Raw genomic sequence first — 19567 nt, 5'->3', positions numbered from 1 at the left:
AGAAAAGGTTCTGCACTTCTGAGAACAAAACTGTACATAGTATTCAAGATGCAGTCTCATCAATACCCTGTACAGCTGCAGCATATTGTCCTTACTTCTGTGCTCAGTCCTGTGACTACTGGTGATCCCCACGGATCAGTGCTGGGACTTCTGCTGTTCGTGATCTACATCAGTGATTTGGAAGAAAATGTGGCTGGTCTAATTCGTAGGTTTGCAAATGATACGAAGATTGCGGAGTTGTGGATAGTGAGGAGGATTGTCAGAGGATACAGCAGGACATAGATCAATTAGAGGCACAGGCAGAAAAATGATAGATGGAGTTTAATCCAGAGAAATGATAGGTGAAGCATTTTGGAAGGTCAAGTACATTTGGAAATTATACAGTGAATGGCAGAACCCTTGAAAGTATTGATATGCAGAGGGATCTGGGTGTGCAGATCCACAGATCACTGAAGGAGACAGCATAGGTAGATAAGGTAGTGAAAAAGGCCAAAGGCTTGCTTGACCTCATAGGAAGGGGAATTGAGTATAAGAATAGACATGTTATGTTGCAGCTTCACAGAAGTTTAGTAAGGTCACACTTGGAATATTGCGTACACTTCTGGTCACCACACTACCTGAAGGATGTGGATGGTTTGGATAGGGTAGAGAAAACGTTTACAAGGATGTTGCCTGGTGTGGGGGATTTTAGCTAGGAAGAAAGGTAAGATAGGCTGAGTTTGCTTTCACTAGAATGCAGGAGGTTAAGGGGTGATCTGATAGAAGTTTATAAGATTGTGAATGGCATGGATAGAGTGGAAAGTATGAGGCTTTTCCCCCAGGGTGGAGGGGTCAATCACTAGGGGGCACAGGTTCAAGGTGCTAATCCATCTCACCTGTACATCATTGGACTGTGGGAGGAAACCAGAGGAAACCTATACCGACATGGGGAGAACATGCAAACCCAACACAGACAGTCACCCAAGACTCAAATCAAACCCAGGTCCCTAGCGCTATGACGCAGCAGTGCTAACCACTGAGTCACCCTGCTATGTCTCCAGCCCAGGAATCAGTTTAGTGAACCTTGTCAGAGTCGCTGTGGTTCTGAAGGAGGCATTCTGACCATCATGTCGGAGAATTTTATTTTCTCGACTATCCTAGTCAGTTCTGATGGCCCATGCTATGCTCACAGCCCTACAAGATTATTTCCTTCAAGAACCCTGCCTGTTTCCTTTCGGAAGCATTTGTCAACTCTACTCCTTTTTTTAATTTTTATATTTTTTTTCATTCACATTGAGAGCATAACTGGCTGTGCCAGTATTTCTTGACCAGCTCTAATTGCCTAGAGGGCAGTTAAGAGTCAACCAAGTGTAGGATCGAGAGTGGGGTGCTGGGAAAGCACAAGCAGGTCAGGCAGCATCTGAGGAGTGGGAGAATTAGGCGTGCACTCTTCATCAGGACTTATGCCCAAAACGTTAGTTCTCCTGCTCCTCGGATGCTGCGCTTTTCCAGTGCCACACTCTCAACTCTGATTTCCAGTCCTTACTTTCTCCTTCCTGGAGTCACATGTCGGCCAGACCAGGTAAGGATGGGCAGTTTTCCTCCCTAAAGGAGGTGAGTGAGCCAGATGGGTTTTTCCAACAATTGACACTGGATTCAGGGTCATCAATAGATTCTTAATTCCAGATTTTTTTGTTGAATTCATCTGCCATGGCAGGATTCAAATACGGATCCCTCAAACATTACCTGGGTCTCTGGACTTATCAGTCCAGCGATAATACCACTAGGTCATCACCTCGGTCCTGGCCCATCCAATTGCTCCTAATTAGCACTGATATCTCCATGCCACACAGTTTGAAATTCCCTCCTGTAACTGTCTTCTATGCCTCTCCTTAAATCTACCACCTTGACCAAGCATGGCCTAAAATAGCATTCACTTCTTCAAGTCTGTCCTGATGCTGCTTTGAAACACCTTGTGCTGCTCTACCATAGTAAAGCTGCCCTCGAGATCCAAGTTGTTGTTCAAGCATTAGAGAGTCAAAGAGTCACACAGCACAGAAACAGACCCTTCAGCCCTACTCACCCATGCTGACCAGGAATCCTAAAGTGAACTAGCCCCATTTGCTGCATTTGACTCATGTCCCTCTAATATGCCTTCCTCTATTGGTCAAATCATTGAGTATTGGAGTTGGGAGGTCATGTTGCAGCTGTACAGGACATTATTTACTGAAGAAGGGCTCATGCCAGAAACGTCGATTCTCCTGCTCCTTGGATGCTGCCTGACCTGCTGTGCTTTTCCAGCAACACATTTTTCAGCTCTGATCTCCAGCATCTGCAGTCCTCACTTTCTCCCAGGACATTATTTAGGCCACTTTAGAATACCGTGTGCAAGTCTGGTCTCCCTCCTATCAGAAGAATGTTGTTAAACTTGAAAAGGTTCAGAAAAGATTTACAAGGATGTTGCCTGGGTTGGAGGGTTTGAACTGTAGGGAGAGGCTGAACAGGCTGGGGCTGTTTTTCCTGGAGCGTCGGAGGCTGAGGGGTGACATTATGGAGGTTCATAAAATAATTAGGGGCATGGATAGGATAAATAGACAAGATCTTTTTCCTGGGTGGTGGAGTTCAGAACTAGCAGACCTAGATTTAGGGTGAGAGGGGAAAGATCTAAATGGGACCTAAGGGGCAACTTTTTCACACAGGGGTGGTGCATGTATAGAATGAGCTGCCAGAGGAAGTGGTAGAAACTGGTACAATTGCAACATTTCAAAGGCATCTGGCTAGGTATATGAATAGGCCAAATGCTGGCAAATGGGTCTAGATTAATTTAGGATATCTGGTCAGCATGGACGAGTTGGACTGAAGGGTATGTTTCCATGCTGTACATCTCTATGACTCTATTAAATGTTGTAATTTTATCCGCCACCACTACTTCCTCTGGCAGCTCATTCCATACATGCACCACCCTCTGTGTGAAAAAGTTGTCCTTCTGGTCCTGTTTAAGTCTTTCCATTCTCACCTTAAGCCTAAGCCCTCTCGTTCCGGATTCCCCTCCCCTTGGTTATTCACCTTATCTACGTCCCTCATGATTTGATAAACCTCAGCCTCCTATGGTCCAGGGTAAAGAAGTCCCAGTCCTTCTATTCTCTCCTTATAACTCACACTACTTGCCTGTTTAATGAGACCTACTCGAGAGACACTAAACCATCTGTTAACTACAGTAAGCAATTAAATTAAAAGTCAAAGGGCTTTTCCTTCAGTGTGGTTTTAGATTATTTCATTGTTCTTTTAAAAGTAATACATTTTTGGTGAGGGAGTATACAACTGTTTGTCACTGAATTTACACAGAGAGAATATTCTTCTCACAGTAGAGAAGATTAAGGAGAAATAGCGATCTCCAAAATTACAAAGGATTTTAATATGGGTTGGTTCGGAAGGATTAGCTCTATTGGCAGGAAGGTCAATAACTAAAGACGCAACTAAAATAGGTTCTGCATACTGGCAGCAAGGAAAATGCACATTATCAACTATATCTCATACAAATATAGTTATAAACATTGATGAATACTAGTTAAGTATGTCTGTAACATAATGGTGCCAGCAAACTGATCCTTAATACAATTAAAAAAGGAACAAGGGCAGGATGAGTTTTTTTTTGAGTTGCTGTGAATTCTGCCGGCAAAAGCTGGCTAACCAGATTCAGTGGCGACTTGTGAAATGGAATTAGATATTTACTTGGAATGCAACAATTTGTAGGGATGTGAGAAAAGGGTGAGGGAAGTAAGATGAATGTGAAGGCGTTTCAAAGGGCTGGCACAGGTGTGATGGGCTGACTGGCCCTCTTTCTGTGCTGCACATTTCTGAGATTCAATGAGCACCAAGTAAAAGTCTGTTCTCCCAGGGGGTCGTTAATGGGGAGAGGGTGGCGAACCCATCCAAAGATGTTATAAATCAGATTGACGTTAACAATTAAACCAAACCTGGTTTTCCCGTTCCCTTCAAATTACTACCGCAATGTGGCTTTAATTGGAATCTGACTGCAGGTAAGATTTACAATGTGATTAGTTGGTTTGTTTTGGCATGTGCCTCCTTCCCAGAGTTTATAAGTATTGGCAATACTGCTTGAGCTGTTTAGGTTGCAAGCTCTGGAATCCCCCTCCATAAACTCCTCTCTCCTCTAAAAGACGCTCATTAAACCATGTTTATGATGGTGAAGGCACAACATTTTGCGAAGTATCGTTGCTTGGTCTTTGAACTGCCTGTACTGAGGGCGAAGTTTTTTTTATTTCTTCAATTAATGCTGCAGTTATGGCTACAACTGAGGTGAGTAAAGCTTCTGTCCCCCTGCCTCAGTGAAAATTTTATAGTATCTTCAAAGTAATGGGTTTGCAAATAAACTAATTCTGCCCCTGCTGTTTCCGAGCACAAGTCCAGCTGCTTCTCGTTTCAAGGCTTAAGCGTTTTCTCGAACCACATGTTTCAAGGAAATCTCTAAAATGTTTATTTTTCTTTCCAGGGTCCCGTCTCCTCCTCCCCTGCGGGCTCAGGACCTTGCCATTCGGGCAGGTCTGGGCAGCACGCTGGTGCCATGTTTCCCTTCTGAGGCAGGAGTTATCCACAGGGAGCTCGGTCGTAGCATGGCGGAGTGTGCGACCAGCTCAGTCAGGTTTTCTTCCAGTTCCCTCTTTTCTCCTGAAGGGGATCCCTGGCTGACTTCACTGTTCCAGCCCTCACCCTGAAGGTTACCACGGCCCCTTTTTCCTGCTACAGAGATCCCAGTTGGGACCAGCTGACAGTACACCAGGAGGCACAGCCGGTAATGCCAATGGACGAGTCATCCAGGGTCCCCAACTGATGTTTTTGGAGCATCTCTTTGAATTCCGCCATTGCAGGTGAAAAAAGTTGAATTTAATAAAAATCCAGGAAATTGAAGCTAGCCGAATGGCACTGAGGTTTTTTTTCTTATTTTTATTCTCTCATGGGACGTGGGCATCATTGGCTGGGCCAGTATTTATTGCCCGTCCTCAGTTGCCCTTGAGAAGGTGGTGGTGAGCTGCCTTCTTGAACCGCTGCAGTCCACCTGCTGTGGGTAGACCCATTCTGCTCTTAGAGAGGGAATTCCAGGACTTTGACCCAGTGACACTGTCTTGAGACAGGAAATTCCAGGATGTTAACTAAGCAACACTGTCCTGAGAGAGAGGATTCCAGGATTTTCACCAGCAATACTGGTCATAGAGGGGAAATTCCAGGATTTGGACCCAGTGACACTGTAAAAATGGTGAGTGACTTGGAGGGAACTTGCAGCTAGTGGTGTTTAACGTTGTTGTAAAAGACCATCGCATTCTTTTACATCCTTTAGGAAATGAATTCTGCCACACTCACCCAGCCTGGCCCAAAGGGAACACCAGAGCCATAGCAAATGCTAAGTTGAGTCTAAGTTGCCCACTGAGCAATTAGGGATAGTTAATCTCCCAGCATGGGATCGGTGACACGATGTATCCTTGAGGTGGCTTTGGGATTCTGTGGAGTCTTGCAGCCCAGTATTCCAGCTGCCTGGAGTGGGAATGGCCCGCTTCAGCAGCAGTTTATGGCCCGGTATTCCAGTGGCCCGGTGTGGAGATGGCCTGCTTCAGTGCTGGTTTACAGCCCGGTATTCCAGCAGCCCAGAGTAGGAATGGAGTGCTCCAGCAGCAGTTTATTGCCCGGTATTCCAGCAGCCCAGTGTGGAGATGGCCTGCTTCAGTGCCGGTTTATGGCCCGGTATTCCAGCAGCCTGGAGTGGGAATGGGCTGTTTCGGCAGCAGTTTATTGCCCGGCATTGCAGCAGCCCGGAGTGGGAATGGACTGCTCCAGCAGCAGTTAATGACCCAGTATTCCAGCGGCCCGGTGTGGAGATGGCCTGTTTTGGCAGCGGTTTATGGCCCAGTATTCCAGTGGCCTGGAATGAAGGTAGCCTGCTTCGGCAGCGTTCTACGTCCCGGTCTTCCAGCAGCCTGGCATGGGGATTCCCTGCTTCGGCAGCGTTCTACGTCCCGGTCTTCCAGCAGCCTGGCATGGGGATTCCCTGCTTTGGCAACGGTCTATGTCCTGGTATTCCAGCGGCCTGGTGTGGAGATGGCCTGCTTCGGCGTTGGCTTCGTTGGCTTTCTGTCATAGCACTGGCTTTTCCCGCACTCAGGAGCCATGTATTGAACTAATATGGGCTTTGTCCTAATTGTTTTTCATGTTTTCTTATCTATGCCTTCTTTTATTAATATAGGTGCCATGGTATGGTGACTTAAACACCTTTCATTGTATTTTTTCGTAAAATATACAAATGACGCTAATTTTTTTTCAGTCATTCAGTGGATGTGGGTGTCGCTCACTAGGTCAGCATTTGTTACCCATCCCTAATTACTCAGAGATCAGTTAAGAGTCAACCACATTGCTGTGGGTCTAGAGTGACACATTGGCCAGAACAGGTAAGGATGGCAGTTTCCTTCCTTAAAGGACATTAGTGAACCAGATGGGATTTTCTGAACAATTGACAATCGTTTTTATGATCATCATTAGACTCCAAATTTGAGGAAAGACATTCTGGCTATTGAGGGAGTGCAGCGTAGGTTCACGAGGTCAATTCCTGGAATGGCAGGATTGCCTTACACGGAAAGACTGAAGCGACTGGGCTTGTATACCCTTGAGTTTAGAAGACTGAGAGGGGATCTGATTGAAACGTATAGGCTTATGAAAGGACTGGACACTCTGGCAGGAGGGAACATATTTCCGTTGATGGGGGAGTGCCGAACCAGAGGACACAACTTAAAAATACGGGGTAGACCATTTAGGACAGAGATGAGGAGAAACTACTTCACACAGAGAGTGGTGGCTGTGTGGAATGCTCTGCCCCAGAGGGCAGTGGAGGCCCAGTCTCTGGATTCTTTTAAGAAAGAATTGGATAGAGCTCTTAAAGATAGTGGAGTCAAGGGGTATGGAGATAAGGCTGGAACAGGATACTAATTAGGAATGATCAGCCATGATCATATTGAATGGCGGTGCAGGCTCGAAGGGCAGAATGGCCTACTCCTGCATTTATTGTCTATTGTCTATTGTCTATTGTCTATTAATTCCACATTTTTACGACATTTAAATTCCACCATCTGTCGTGGCAGGATTCAAACCTAGGTCCCCAGAACATTACCCGGGTCTGTGGGTTAACAGTCCAGTGATAAGGTCACTAGGCCATCAACTCTCCATGTTACTAATTACTAATCTATTCTGTTCTGTAAAATGTTGACCAGCGATGCCCACGTTCTTTGGACGAATCAAACATTAAACACTTTCCTTCACAATTTATAAATGAATTGTCTCCCATTTAAGACAAAGGTGAAGAGAAATTTCTTCTTTCAGAGGATTGTGAGGCGGAGGAACTTGTTTGCTCAGCAAGTTGGGTCACTGATAATCTTTGAGGCACAAGCAGGTCAATTCTTGACTGTCAAAGAGCACTGGAGGGGTCAGGCATGGAAAAGAAGTTGAGGCCACAGTCATAGTAGTATCTGCTCAAGGGGCCAAATGCCTCTCCCTTCTCCTGACTCATTTGTTTCTGTATTCATACGTCAAATATGGTGGTCAAGAAGACATACAGCATGCTTACCTTCATTGGCCAGGACACTGAAAATAAAGGTTGGCCAGTTATGTTACAGCTGTATAAAACTTTAGTTAGGCCACATTTTAAATATTGCATGCAGTTCTGGTCACCCTACTACCAGAAGGATGTGGTTGGTTTGGAGGGGGTGCAGAGAAAGTTTACCAGGATGTTGCCTGTTCTGGAGGGTTTCAGATATGAGGACAGGTTGGATAAACTCTTGATTGTTTTTATTGGGGATACGGAGGCTGAGGGGCTACCTGATAGAGGTCTATAAAATTATGAGGGGCATTGATAGAAGTGGACAGTCAGACTTTTTTCCCAGGGTGGAAACGTCATCTAGAACAGGGTACAGGTTCAAGGTGAGAGGGAGAAGGTTTTGGGGAGAAGTGCAGGGAAAATGTTTCACTCAGACGGAGGTGGGTGCCTGGAGTGCACTGCGAGTGGAGGTGGTGGAAGAGGGCGCGGTCGCAATGCTTAAGGTGTATCCTGACAGACACATGAATAGGGAGGCAAACAAAGGGATAGAAACTGCATTTGGGCAATACATGGAGGGTCTGAATAAGGACTGGGAATTGGTGCAGGCTTGGTGGGCCGAAGGCCCTGTTCCTGTGCTGGATTGAATTGAATTGAAGAAGATAGGTGTTATTTTTCGATTCAATGTGCTGTGGTAGTTCACAGGAGTGAAGCAAGACAGGATATGATGCTGAATCATGTGAAATAATATCAAAGAACATGACCAAACTCTTGTCCGAAACATACAGTTTTTAAGAGGAAATACAGAAAGAGATTTTCAGATTAGAACTAAGCTATTAATGCAGTATGGCTCAGGCCATTACTTTGCAAACATTAATTCAAATTCCATTTGAGCAAGTGGTGAAAGGCAAAGCCAAAATGTCAAGGTTTGAACAGTAGTCTCAGTAAAGATGACCATGAAACCATCACTAGTAATTGTTAAAAACCCATCTGGTTCACTAATGTCCTTCTGGGACAGAAATGTGACATCCTTACCTGGTCTCCATGTGACTCCAGACCCACAGCAATATGGTTACTCCAAACTGCTCTCTCTGGACAATTAGGGATGGGCAATAAATGCTGGCCTAGCCAGTCACATCTACATCCTATGAATGACTTTTTAAAAAAAAGCTGTTTCTCCTGATGTCTTGACCTACATTTAACTTTCAACCAACTGTACAGAGGAGAGACAATGGCCTTGTGGTATTATTACTAACCAATTGACCCAGAAACTCAGCTAACGTTCTGAAGACCCAGGTTCAAGTCCCATCATAGCATATGCTAGATTTTGAATTCAATTAAAAAATATCTGAAATTTAGAATCTACTGATGGCCATGAAACCTTTGCCGATTGTCAGAAAAACCCATGTGGCTCACTAATGTCCTTCAGGGAAGGAAATCTGCCATCCTTACCTGGTCTGGCCTACATTTATTTGACTCTTAACTGCCCTATGAAATGGTTCAGCAAGTTATTCAGTTCAAGGGCAGCCAGGGACGGATAATTGATGCTGGCCAGCCATCGCTTTTGACATCCCTCAAGTAAATTTAAAAAACGCAAATAGTTCATCGAATATCTCATCACTATTTGTGAGATCTGGTTCTGTTTGACTGCATGACAAGGGCAATTGTCCATTCAAAGTGTGTGGTGCACTATGAATGGAAACGAGTAACCAAGTGCAGTGGTGAGGGAGTGCTGCATTATGTGAGGTGATTATTTCATCCATATCAGGCATTAGACCACTTACTGACTCAGATACAGGAGACTGTTCCAAAGAAACAGACAGAAACAGAAAAGCCTTGCATTTTCTTTGCATTTTTCAAAATCATTGAGAGATCTACAGCTATTGGAAGACTTTTGAAGCATTGTAATGTAGATGTCAAGGGTTTCACCCCTCACTGTAAACTTAAATCTTTGATAGAATCCCTACAGTATGGCAACAGGCCCTTTAGCCCAACAAGTCCACACCGACCCTCTGAAGAGTAACCCACCCAGACCCATTCCCCCTACATTTACCCCTGACTAATGCACCTAACCTACACATCTCTGAACACTATGGACAATTTAGCATGACCAATTCTTCTAATCTGCACAGCTTTGGATTGTGGGAGGAAACTGGAGCACCCAGAGGAAACCCATGGAGATGTGGGGAGAATGTGCAAACTCCACAAAGACAGTCACCCGAGGCTGGAATCAAATCCAGGTCCAGGCAGCAATGCTAACCACTGAGCTTGAAGTAAATCTCTAATGATTACAGGCAATGTGATCTCTGAATTCTTAACACTCCTGTACCAAATCTCCCTGCTGTGTTTAAATCCTCTGACTGAGAAACTTCCTGTCAGCATCACTTGACATTGTGCACAGTGGTTCAAGCCCAAGTGAAGCTTGGATGTAGGTTTCATTGGTAGAGGGATTGAGTTCCGGACCACAATATCATGCTACAACTATACAAAATGTTAGTGCGGCCACACTTGGAATATTGTGTACAGTTCTGGTCGCCATATTTCAGGAAGGATGTGGAAGCATTGGAAAAGGTGCAGAGGAGATTTACCAGGATGTTGCCTGGTCTGGAGGGAAGGTCTTATGAGGAAAGGCTGAGAGACTTGGGTCTGTTCTCATTGGAAAGAAAAAGGTTAAGAGGGGATTTGATAGAGACATGCAAGATGATCAGAGGATTAGATAGGGTAGACAGTGAAAGACTTTTTCCTAGAATGATGACATCAGCTTGTATGAGGGGGCATAACTACAAATTCAGGGGTGATAGATTTAAGACAGATGTCAGAGGCATGTTCCTTACTCAGAGAGTGATAAGGGCGTGGAATGCCCTACCTGCCAATGTAGTCATCTCAGCCACATTGGGAGATTTAAACAATCCTTAGATAAGCACATGGATGATTTTGGGATAGTGTAGGGGGACAAGCTGAGAATAGTTCACAGGTCGGCACAACATTGAGGGCCGAAGGGCCTGTTCTGCACTGTATTGTTCTATGTTCTATGGTTTACGCCTTTCGTGGCAACAGAGTTAGATAACAAGAAACAATTGAGCTTGGGCTGTCAGATCTAACTCAGTTCCAATTCCAAAGCTATACGTTCTTATCTTTATTTTTCGTTAATATTTTCCTTCTTTGATTTTATTTGCTGTTTAATACTTGAGACACAAGCAAACAGAGTTGATCGGAGATTCTTGGTGATGCAGGCTCAGAAGCCCAGGAGCTGCTGAACCATGGTACAATAGTGCCTCCACAGGTCGGAGGGTACAACTACATTGTGACATGTTTACATGGGAGAGAAAATGAAGAAATGCAACAGCAGGAAGTACCCGCTTAAAGATAGTAGGTGTGTGCTGATGCAATACGTGCCCATTTGACATAACATCAGTCTTGAACCTGATATTCACCTTATTCACCCAAATTGAAGGACGCACTCTCTCCCAATGGAGAATGCCAGTAACAGTGACGCTAAGGGAGTGATGGAGTTACACGCATCCTGTTCTTACAAGAATATTCCAGCATTTACACTCATTGGGCATGGCAGAGATTCCTTGTCCAACAGAGTGTGGCTTCCAACTGAATATTCTTAATCTGCTGCCCTCACAGCCTGGCTTTCTCTGCTGGTGGTATCAAATGCGGATTGATATCAAGATTGGTGGTATAGTAGACAGTGCAGAAGGTTTACTGGGGAGGCAGTGGGATATTGATCAACTGGGCCAGTGGGCTAAGAATTGGCAGATAGAGTTTAATATAGGTAAGTGCAAGGTGTTGCATATTGGAGGGTCAAACCAGGGCAGGACTTACACAGTCAATGGTAGGGCCCTTGGGAACATTTGAGAACAAAGAGATCGAGGGATACAGCTTAGCCGTAAGACTCCTTGAACGTGGAGTCCCAGGTTGACAGGGTGGTGAAGAAGGCTTTCAGCATGCTTGCCTTGCATTTGACAGTACCCTGAGTATAGGAGTTGGGACATCTTGTTGCAGCTGTACAAGATGTTGGTGAGGCCACATTTGGATTACTGTGTGCAGTTCTAGTCACCCTGCCACAGAAAGGATTTTATTAAATGAGAAAGAGTGCAGAAAACATTTACTGGGATGCTACCTGGACTGGAAGGTTTGAGTTATGAGGAGAAGTTGGATAGGCTGGTTTTTTTTCCCCTGTAGTGTAGGAGACTGAGGGGTGAACCAATAGAGGTCTATAAAATCATGAGAGACACAGATAAGGGAGATGGCCAACAACATTTCCCCATGGTAGGGGAGTCTAAAACTAGAGGGCAGATGTTTAAGGTGAGAGTGGAAAGATACAAAAGGGTCCGGGTACAATTGTTTTGCACAGAGGATGGTGAGTGTCTGGAACAGGTTGCCAGAGCTAGTTGTGGAAGTGAGTACAATTTTGTCATTTAAGAAACATTTAGACAGATACATGGATGGGACAGGTATGGAGGGATGTTTCCTAAATGCAGGTAAATGGGACTAGTTAAATAGTGAAAACTGGGCAGCATGGACATGTTGGGCTGAAGGGCCTGCTTCGACGCTGTAGACCTCTATAACCCTATGACTGCAAATAAGCAATGACAAGGAGTGTGTACATTGGACAGCTATGGAATAGATGGGGCTGTGGAATTAGATGGGGAGCTCAAAAAACACTTCTGTCCGCTCATCGCAACATCCATGTTCAGCCAAAGGGTGGAGTCCCCAAGGCGATTGAGAACTGGGCGATTAAAAACAAAATTGGCCATCCCAGGCTGATGTACGCCCAAGGGCCACTCGGATTGGGATTGGCCAATCAATCTACAATTACTCATCTCTGTTTTGGTTTACAACTATCATAAGACTATCGAAAGAAAAGATGTTTGATGAAGAACTTGCCTGGTAAGAGGTCAATTCAACCACTTGAGCCGAAAAACCATCAAAATTACTGTCTCGCTTCCCCTGTCCTAGTTTCACTGGATCGACAGGAGCAACTGGCAGCTGATATTTGATTACAAACAGATTCCACTTGTCACCCATTCCCGGATGCCTTGCATTCTTGTCTAATTTGTTTCGTACATTCTTGGCTAAACAAACAGCTGTCTTCACTTAAGACAAACACTCATACGTCTGTGCTACCCAGATAAGTAAACGAACAGCTTTCTTGGTTTTAACTAAGAAAATCTATGAACGGATGGAGACAGAAAGAGAGAAAGAGAGAGAGAGAGAAAGAAAGAGAAAGAGAGAGAGAGAGAGAGAGAGAGAGGGCCAAGCGAGTGAGGGAGCCACAGCAAGAGGGAGTGAGAATATGACATAGAGACCAAGTGCAAGAGAGAACCATAAGGAAGTGAGAGAAGCCAAAGTGCGGGACGGAGGGCGAAGGTGAGCAGCGGAGTGAAAGACAATGGAAGAGTGAAAGAGAAAGAGCAAGACTGAACGAGAGACAGTGAAAATGGGAGGCAAGAGATAGGGAGAAAAGACGGAAGAGTGCAAACAAGAGAGAGGGAGATTGCGAGCAAGGAGAAACAGATAAAGAGGGTAATTGACTAATGACAGAGAGAGAGGCCATAACAGCAGAAGTAAGCCATTCATATCTACTCTGCCATTCGATGAGATCATGGATGACCTGATAATTATCGACCCCACTCTCCTGCCTTTTGCCCATAACTCTTGATTCACTTGTGATTAAAGATCTGTCCACCTAAGCCTTGAATACGCTTAATGGTCAAGCCTCAACAGCCCTTAGTGGGAAGGAATTCCATAGGTTCAACACAGGTTCTCCAAGAGAAGAAATTCCTTCTTGTCTGTCTACAATATGCGACCCCTTATTTTGAGACTTTGGTGAGGTCGCACCTTCTTGCAGTTCAAAGATCTAAGCAGAAATGACAAAGAAATGCTATTTTATCACACAGGAACGGTGGAGTGTTATATAACCAAGGGATGTGGATGAATATAAGATACAGATTAGCTGTTGATTTATATGAACAGTATAATGGACCCAAAGGGTTGAATGGCTTCTTCCTGTTCCAGTGACTCAACATCAGTCCCAATCTGAGAATGTGTTATTACGGGCTTGACATTCAGCATTTCTGGTGCAGTGATTTCGACAGGAACCCCGTAATGGAAATCTGAGTAGGGCAGCCGTTTCACTGTCTGCTCAACTTTCTGTCTGTTCCAATGAATCGTGAGCCTGTGTACTGGCAGCATTAGCTTGTAAGTGGAGCTCGTATTACACTGCTGCAATGCAGACATCAGAATGGTCAAATGTATCACGAGTCAGGACTGCTTCAGTCATTGCAATGTTTAAAACACACCGCATTTCATTCCTCCACTGCCAATGGTTAAACTGCTCAAGATACTCGGAGACCATCAGACTTATATTGCTAAACATCACACAACACCTGGTTATAATCCCAATAGGTTTAATTGGAAGCACTAGCTTTTAGAGTTCTGCTCCTTCATCAGGTGGTTGTGGAGTATAAGATTGTAATCTTATGTTCCAAAATCACCTGATGAAAGAGCAACACTCCGAAAGCTAGTGCTTCCAATTAAACCTGTTGGGACTATAACCTGGTGTTGTATGATTTTTAACTTTGTACATCCCAATCCAACACCGGCATTTCCAAGACTTATCTTGAACCTACAACACAGAAAAAGGCTATTCATCCCAACTGTACTGTGCTGATGTTTATCTTCTCTGATTCTCTTCATCCCACTCTGACCATCTTTTTCATTCTCGTGCATATTGAGCCATCACCTTGAATGTACTAATGCTGCTCATCATAGCAATGTCACGAGGGAGGAAGTTTCACCTTCCCTTCACTCACTGAATAAAGAGGGTTTCTCTACTTGACTGAGTAGTGAGTTCCTGAACAATCTCCGCACCATCCAGGTCAAAACAGCTGACTGGATTGGCACCCCACCCAACGTCACTCCTTTCACCACCAACATTCAGTGGCTGTATGTATGTAGAGGTTGCACTGCAGAAATTCACCAAGGCTCTTTGAAGAGTAACTTTCAGGTCTGTGAGCATGACTATGTAGAAGGACAAACGAACACTACCACCTCCAAGCTCTCCACTCCACAAGCCACCCTCCATCCCGATTTGGAAACTTCGCTGTCCCTGGGTCAAAATCCTGGACCTCCCTCCCTAACAGCTCAAATATAGCAATGGTACAAGAAGCAACTCACGCTCACCATCTTTCGGAGGGCAATCAGGTGAGCAATAAATGCTGGTCCAACCATTGATTCCCCCATCCCCTGAAAAAATATATAGTCACAGAGCTGTACAGCACAGAAACAGACCCACCAGTCCAATTCATCCATACAGACAAGATAATCTAAATTAATCTAGTCCCATTTGCCAGCACTTCCTCTAAACCCTTCCTGTATGTACCTATCCAGATGCCTTTTTAACGTTGTAACTGTACCAGCCTCCATCACTCCCTCTGGCTGCTCATTCCGTACACGCACCATCCTCTGTGTGAAAACATTGCCACTTAGGTCCCTTTTTTAATCTTTCCCCTCTCACCCTAAACCTATGCTCTCTAGTTCTGGACTCCCCCACCCCAGGGAAAAGATTTTGTTTGTTGACCTTATCCATGCCCCTTCTGATTTTATAAACCTCTGAGGTCACCCCTCAGCCTCCGACACTCTTTGGAAAACAGCCCCAGCCTCTCCCTATAGGTCAAACTCTCCAATCCTGGCAACATCCATAGAACATAATAGCGCAGTACATGACATTACACCGACCCGTGGAACCAATATGAAGCCTATCTATCCTACACTATACCATTTTCATCCATATGTTTATCCAATGACCATTTAAATGCCCTTAAAGCTGGCGAGTCTACTACTATTGCAGGCAGTGCGTTTCACGTCCCTACTACTCTGAGTAAAGAAACTACCTCTGACATATGTCCTATAACAATCACCCCTCAATTTAAAGCTATGTCCCCTCGTGCTAGCCATTACTATCTGAGGAAAAAGGCTCTCCCTGTCCACCCTATCTAACCCTCTGATTATCTTATACGTCTCAATTAAGTCACCTCTCAACCTTCTTCTCTCTAACGAAAACAGCTTCAAGTCCCTCAGCCTTTCCTCAAAAGACCTTCCCTCCATACCAGGCAACATCCTAGTAAATCTCCTCTGAACCCTTTCCAAAGCTTCTACATACTTCCAACAATGCGTGACCAGAACTACATGCAATACTCCAGGTGCGGCCACACCAGAGTTTTGTACAGCTGCACCATGACCTTGTGACTCCGAAACTCAATTCCTCTACCAATAAAAGCTAACACGTTGTATGTGTTCTTTAAACTGTACCAACCAGGGTGGTAATTTTCAGGGATCTATGTACCTGGACACCAAGATCTCTCTGCTCATCTACATTAGCAAGAATCTTACCATTAGCCCATACTCTCTATTCCTGTTGCTCCTTACAAAGTGAATCACATCACACTTTTCTCTATTAAACTCCATTTGCCACCTCTCAGTCCACTCTGCATCTTATCTACATCCTTCTGTAACCTGCAACATTCTTCAGCATTAGCCATAACTCCACCGATCTTAGGGTCAATCTGCAAAATTTACTAACCCATCCTTCTCAGCCCTCATCTTGGTCATTTATAAAAATGTCAAACAGCAGTGGCCCCAAAACAGATCCTTGTGTTACACCACTAGTAACTGAACTCCAGGATGAACATTATCCCATCAACCACTACCCTCTGGCTTCTTTCTGCTAGCCAGATTCTAATTCGAACCACTAAATCACCCTCAAACCCATGCCTCGGTATTTTGTGCAATAGCCTTTCATAGGGAACCTTATCAAGCGCCTTACTGAAATCCATATACACTACATCAACTGCTTTACCCTCATCCATCTGTTTGGTCACTATATCAAAGAACTCAATAAGGTTTGTGAGGCATGACTGACCCCTCATGAAACCATCTTGACTATCCCTAATCAACTTATTTCTCTCGAGATGATTATAAACCCTACCTCTTACAACCTTTTCCAACACTTTGCCCACAACCAAAGTAAGGCTTACTGGTCTATAATTACCAGGGTTGTCACTACTCCCCTTCTTGAACAATAGAACAACATTTGCTATCCTCCAGTCTTCTGGCACTACTCCTGTAGACTTTGTAAATTTTTTCCTGAACCCTTTCAAGTTACACAACATCCTTCCTTTCGGAGGGGGACCAGAATTGCACACAATATTCCAAAAATATTTTTTAAAACCATCTTATATTTATGGGCCCTGGTTTTTTGACATAACCACAAGTGGAAACATTTGCTCTATGCCTACATGTTACTTTGAATTTCCCACCAGGATGAGCTCTTAGCTGATTAAATGTCACTGCGGCTTGATTTTTGTGAACAGTTGCATCTAAAAGAAGGAATTTCGAGCTCAAAGTTCTGCCTTAAAATTGTTTCCATCCTCCTGTACATGGTTAGAAGTGCATGCATAATGCAATGTCCAAAACATACATCATTGAATCTTCCAAAGAAGATTAATAGAATCAAAACGTGGTATAGTACAGGACAGGCCATTTGGCCCAGGGTGTACATGTTGGCTTTTTTTAAAGAGCTCCCATCTCCCTCATATTTCTCCTTAGCCCTGCAATTTTTTTTCCACTTCAAGCAGTTGACCAACTCCCTTTTGGGAACAATTACTCCATCTGCTTCCAACACCCATTCAGGCATTAAGTTACAAGTAAGTGTATTGGTCAGTGTATTGAGTATAGGAGGTGGGAGGTCATCTTGCAGTTGTACGGGACATTGGTTAGGCCACTTTTGGAATACCGTATGCAATTCTGGTCTCCCTGTTCTAGGAAGGAAGGATGTTGTGAAACTTGAAAAGGTTCAGAAAATATTGCCAAGGATGTTGCCAGGATTGAAGGATTTAAGCTATAGGGAGACGCTGAATAGGCTGGGGCTGTTTTCCCTGGAGCGTCGAAGGTTTAGGAGTGACCTTATGGAGGTTTATAAAATCATGAGGGGCATGGATAGGATAAACAGACAAGGTCTTTTCCCTGGGGTGGGGGACTAGAGGGCATAGGTTTAGGGTGAGAGGGGAAAATATAAAAGGGACGTAAGGGGCAACCTTTCATGTAGGGGGTGGTACGTGTATGGAATGAGCTGCCAGAGGAAGTGGTGGAGGCTGATACAATTACAACATTTAAAAGGCATCAAATGAGTATGTGATTAGGAAAGATTTAGAGGGATATTGACCAAGTGCTGGCAAATGGGACCAGGTTTATGTGGAACATCTGGTCGGAATGGACGAGTTGGACTGGACGGTCTCTTTCCACGCTGTATATCTCTATGACAACAACTCACAGTCGTAAATCAAGTTTTCTCGATCTTCTCTCTGGTTCTTTCAGATCTGTGTTACTTGGTTCCTGGCCTCCTTTATGCTGTCAAAACCTTTCATGACTTTGCAGACCTTTATTAAATCTCCCCCCTAATCTTCACTGTTGTGAGGTGCACAATCCCATCTCTGCCAGTTTTTCCACATCACTGGCATCCGGCTCTAGTTAGAAATACTGTGATATCCTGGGCCCTAATGTGAGGAGTGATATACTGGCATTGGAGGCAGTTCAAGAAGCCTTCACTTGCATAATAAAAGGTAAGGCAAGAGTATCTAATGGGATGTCTAGTAAATTTGGTCTGTACACCTTGAAATATCAAAGAATGAGAGGTGACGTTATTGAAAGATACAAGATTCTTAGGGCACTTGACAGGGTAGTTTTTTTTAAATCTCTTGTGGGAAAATCTGTAATCTCAGAATAAGAGATTTTAAGACAGAGATAAGGAGGAACTTTCTCTTTCTGAAAGTTGTGAAAATGTGAAATTCTTTAAGGCTGAGGGTTGTGGAGATTGGGTCGATAAGTTGTCAATGCTGATGTGGTTCTGTTCGCCGAGCTGGGAATTTGTCTTGCAAACGTTTCGTCCCCTGTCTAGGTGACATCCTCAGTGCTTGGGAGCCTCCTGTGAAGCGCTTCTGTGCTGTTTCCTCCGGCATTTATAGTGGCCTGTCTCTGCCGCTTCCAGTTGTCAGTTCGAGCTGTCCGCTGTAGTGGCCGGTATATTGGGTCCAGGTTGATGTGTTTGTTGATAGAGTCTGTGGATGAGTGCCATGCCTCTAGGAATTCCCTGGCTGTTCTCTGTTTGGCTTGCCCTATAATGGTAGTGTTGTCCCAGTCGAATTCATGTTGCTTGTCGTCTGTGTGTGTGGCTACTAAGGATAGCTGGTCGTGTCGTTTCGTGGCTAGTTGGTGTTCGTGTATACGGATCGTTAACTGTCTTCCTGTTTGTCCGATGTAGTGTTTTGTGCAGTCCTTGCATGGGATTTTGTACACTACATTGGTTTTGCTCATGTTGGGTATCGGGTCCTTTGTTCTGGTGAGTTGTTGTCTGAGCGTGGCTGTTGGTTTGTGTGCTGTTATGAGTCCTAGTGGTTGCAGTAGTCTGGCTGTCAGTTCAGAAATGCTCCTGATGTATGGTAGTGTGGCTAGTCCTTTGGGTTGCGGCATGTCCTCGTTCCGTTGTCTCTCCCTTAGGCATCTGTTGATGAAATTGCGAGGGTATCCGTTTTTGGCGAATACTTTGTATAGGTGTTCCTCTTCCTCTTTTTGTAGTTCTGGTGTGCTGCAGTGTGTTGTGGCCCTTTTGAATAGTGTCCTGATGCAACTTCGTTTGTGTGTGTTGGGGTGGTTGCTTTCATAGTTTAGGACTTGGTCTGTGTGTGTGGCTTTCCTGTAAACCTTTGTGGTGACTTCTCCGTTCGGTGTTCTCTGTACCATCACTTCTAGGAATGGGAGTTGGTTGTCCTTTTCTTCCTCTCTAGTGAACCGGATTCCTGTGAGTGTGGCATTGATGATCTGGTGTGTGTTCTCTATTTCTGTGTTTTTAATTATTACAAAGGTGTCATCCACGTATCTGACCCAGAGTTTGGGTTGAAGTTGTGATAAGACTGTTTGTTCTAACCT

The 19567-nt window shown here is 44.5% G+C and overlaps 1 protein-coding gene and 1 long non-coding RNA gene across 9 annotated transcripts in view; one reads left to right on the top strand and one right to left on the bottom strand.

The window, feature by feature from the left end:
* Window positions 1-19567, bottom strand: part of LOC140481361 (transcription factor COE3-like) — a 485497-nt gene that overhangs the window by 403595 nt on the left and 62335 nt on the right. The gene's annotated exons all lie outside the window — the stretch shown is intronic.
* LOC140482752 (uncharacterized) lies at window positions 4112-4912 on the top strand. The gene is made up of 2 exons (XR_011961785.1): window positions 4112-4299; window positions 4493-4912. It is a non-coding gene; the product is annotated as an uncharacterized lncRNA (long non-coding RNA).

The sequence above is a fragment of the Chiloscyllium punctatum genome, chromosome 1 (assembly GCF_047496795.1).
Source record: "Chiloscyllium punctatum isolate Juve2018m chromosome 1, sChiPun1.3, whole genome shotgun sequence".
In the NCBI taxonomy this organism is placed as follows: Eukaryota; Metazoa; Chordata; class Chondrichthyes; order Orectolobiformes; family Hemiscylliidae; genus Chiloscyllium; species Chiloscyllium punctatum.
Note: the sequence above shows the minus strand (reverse complement) of the source record. Positions and strands in the feature narration are given on the sequence as shown.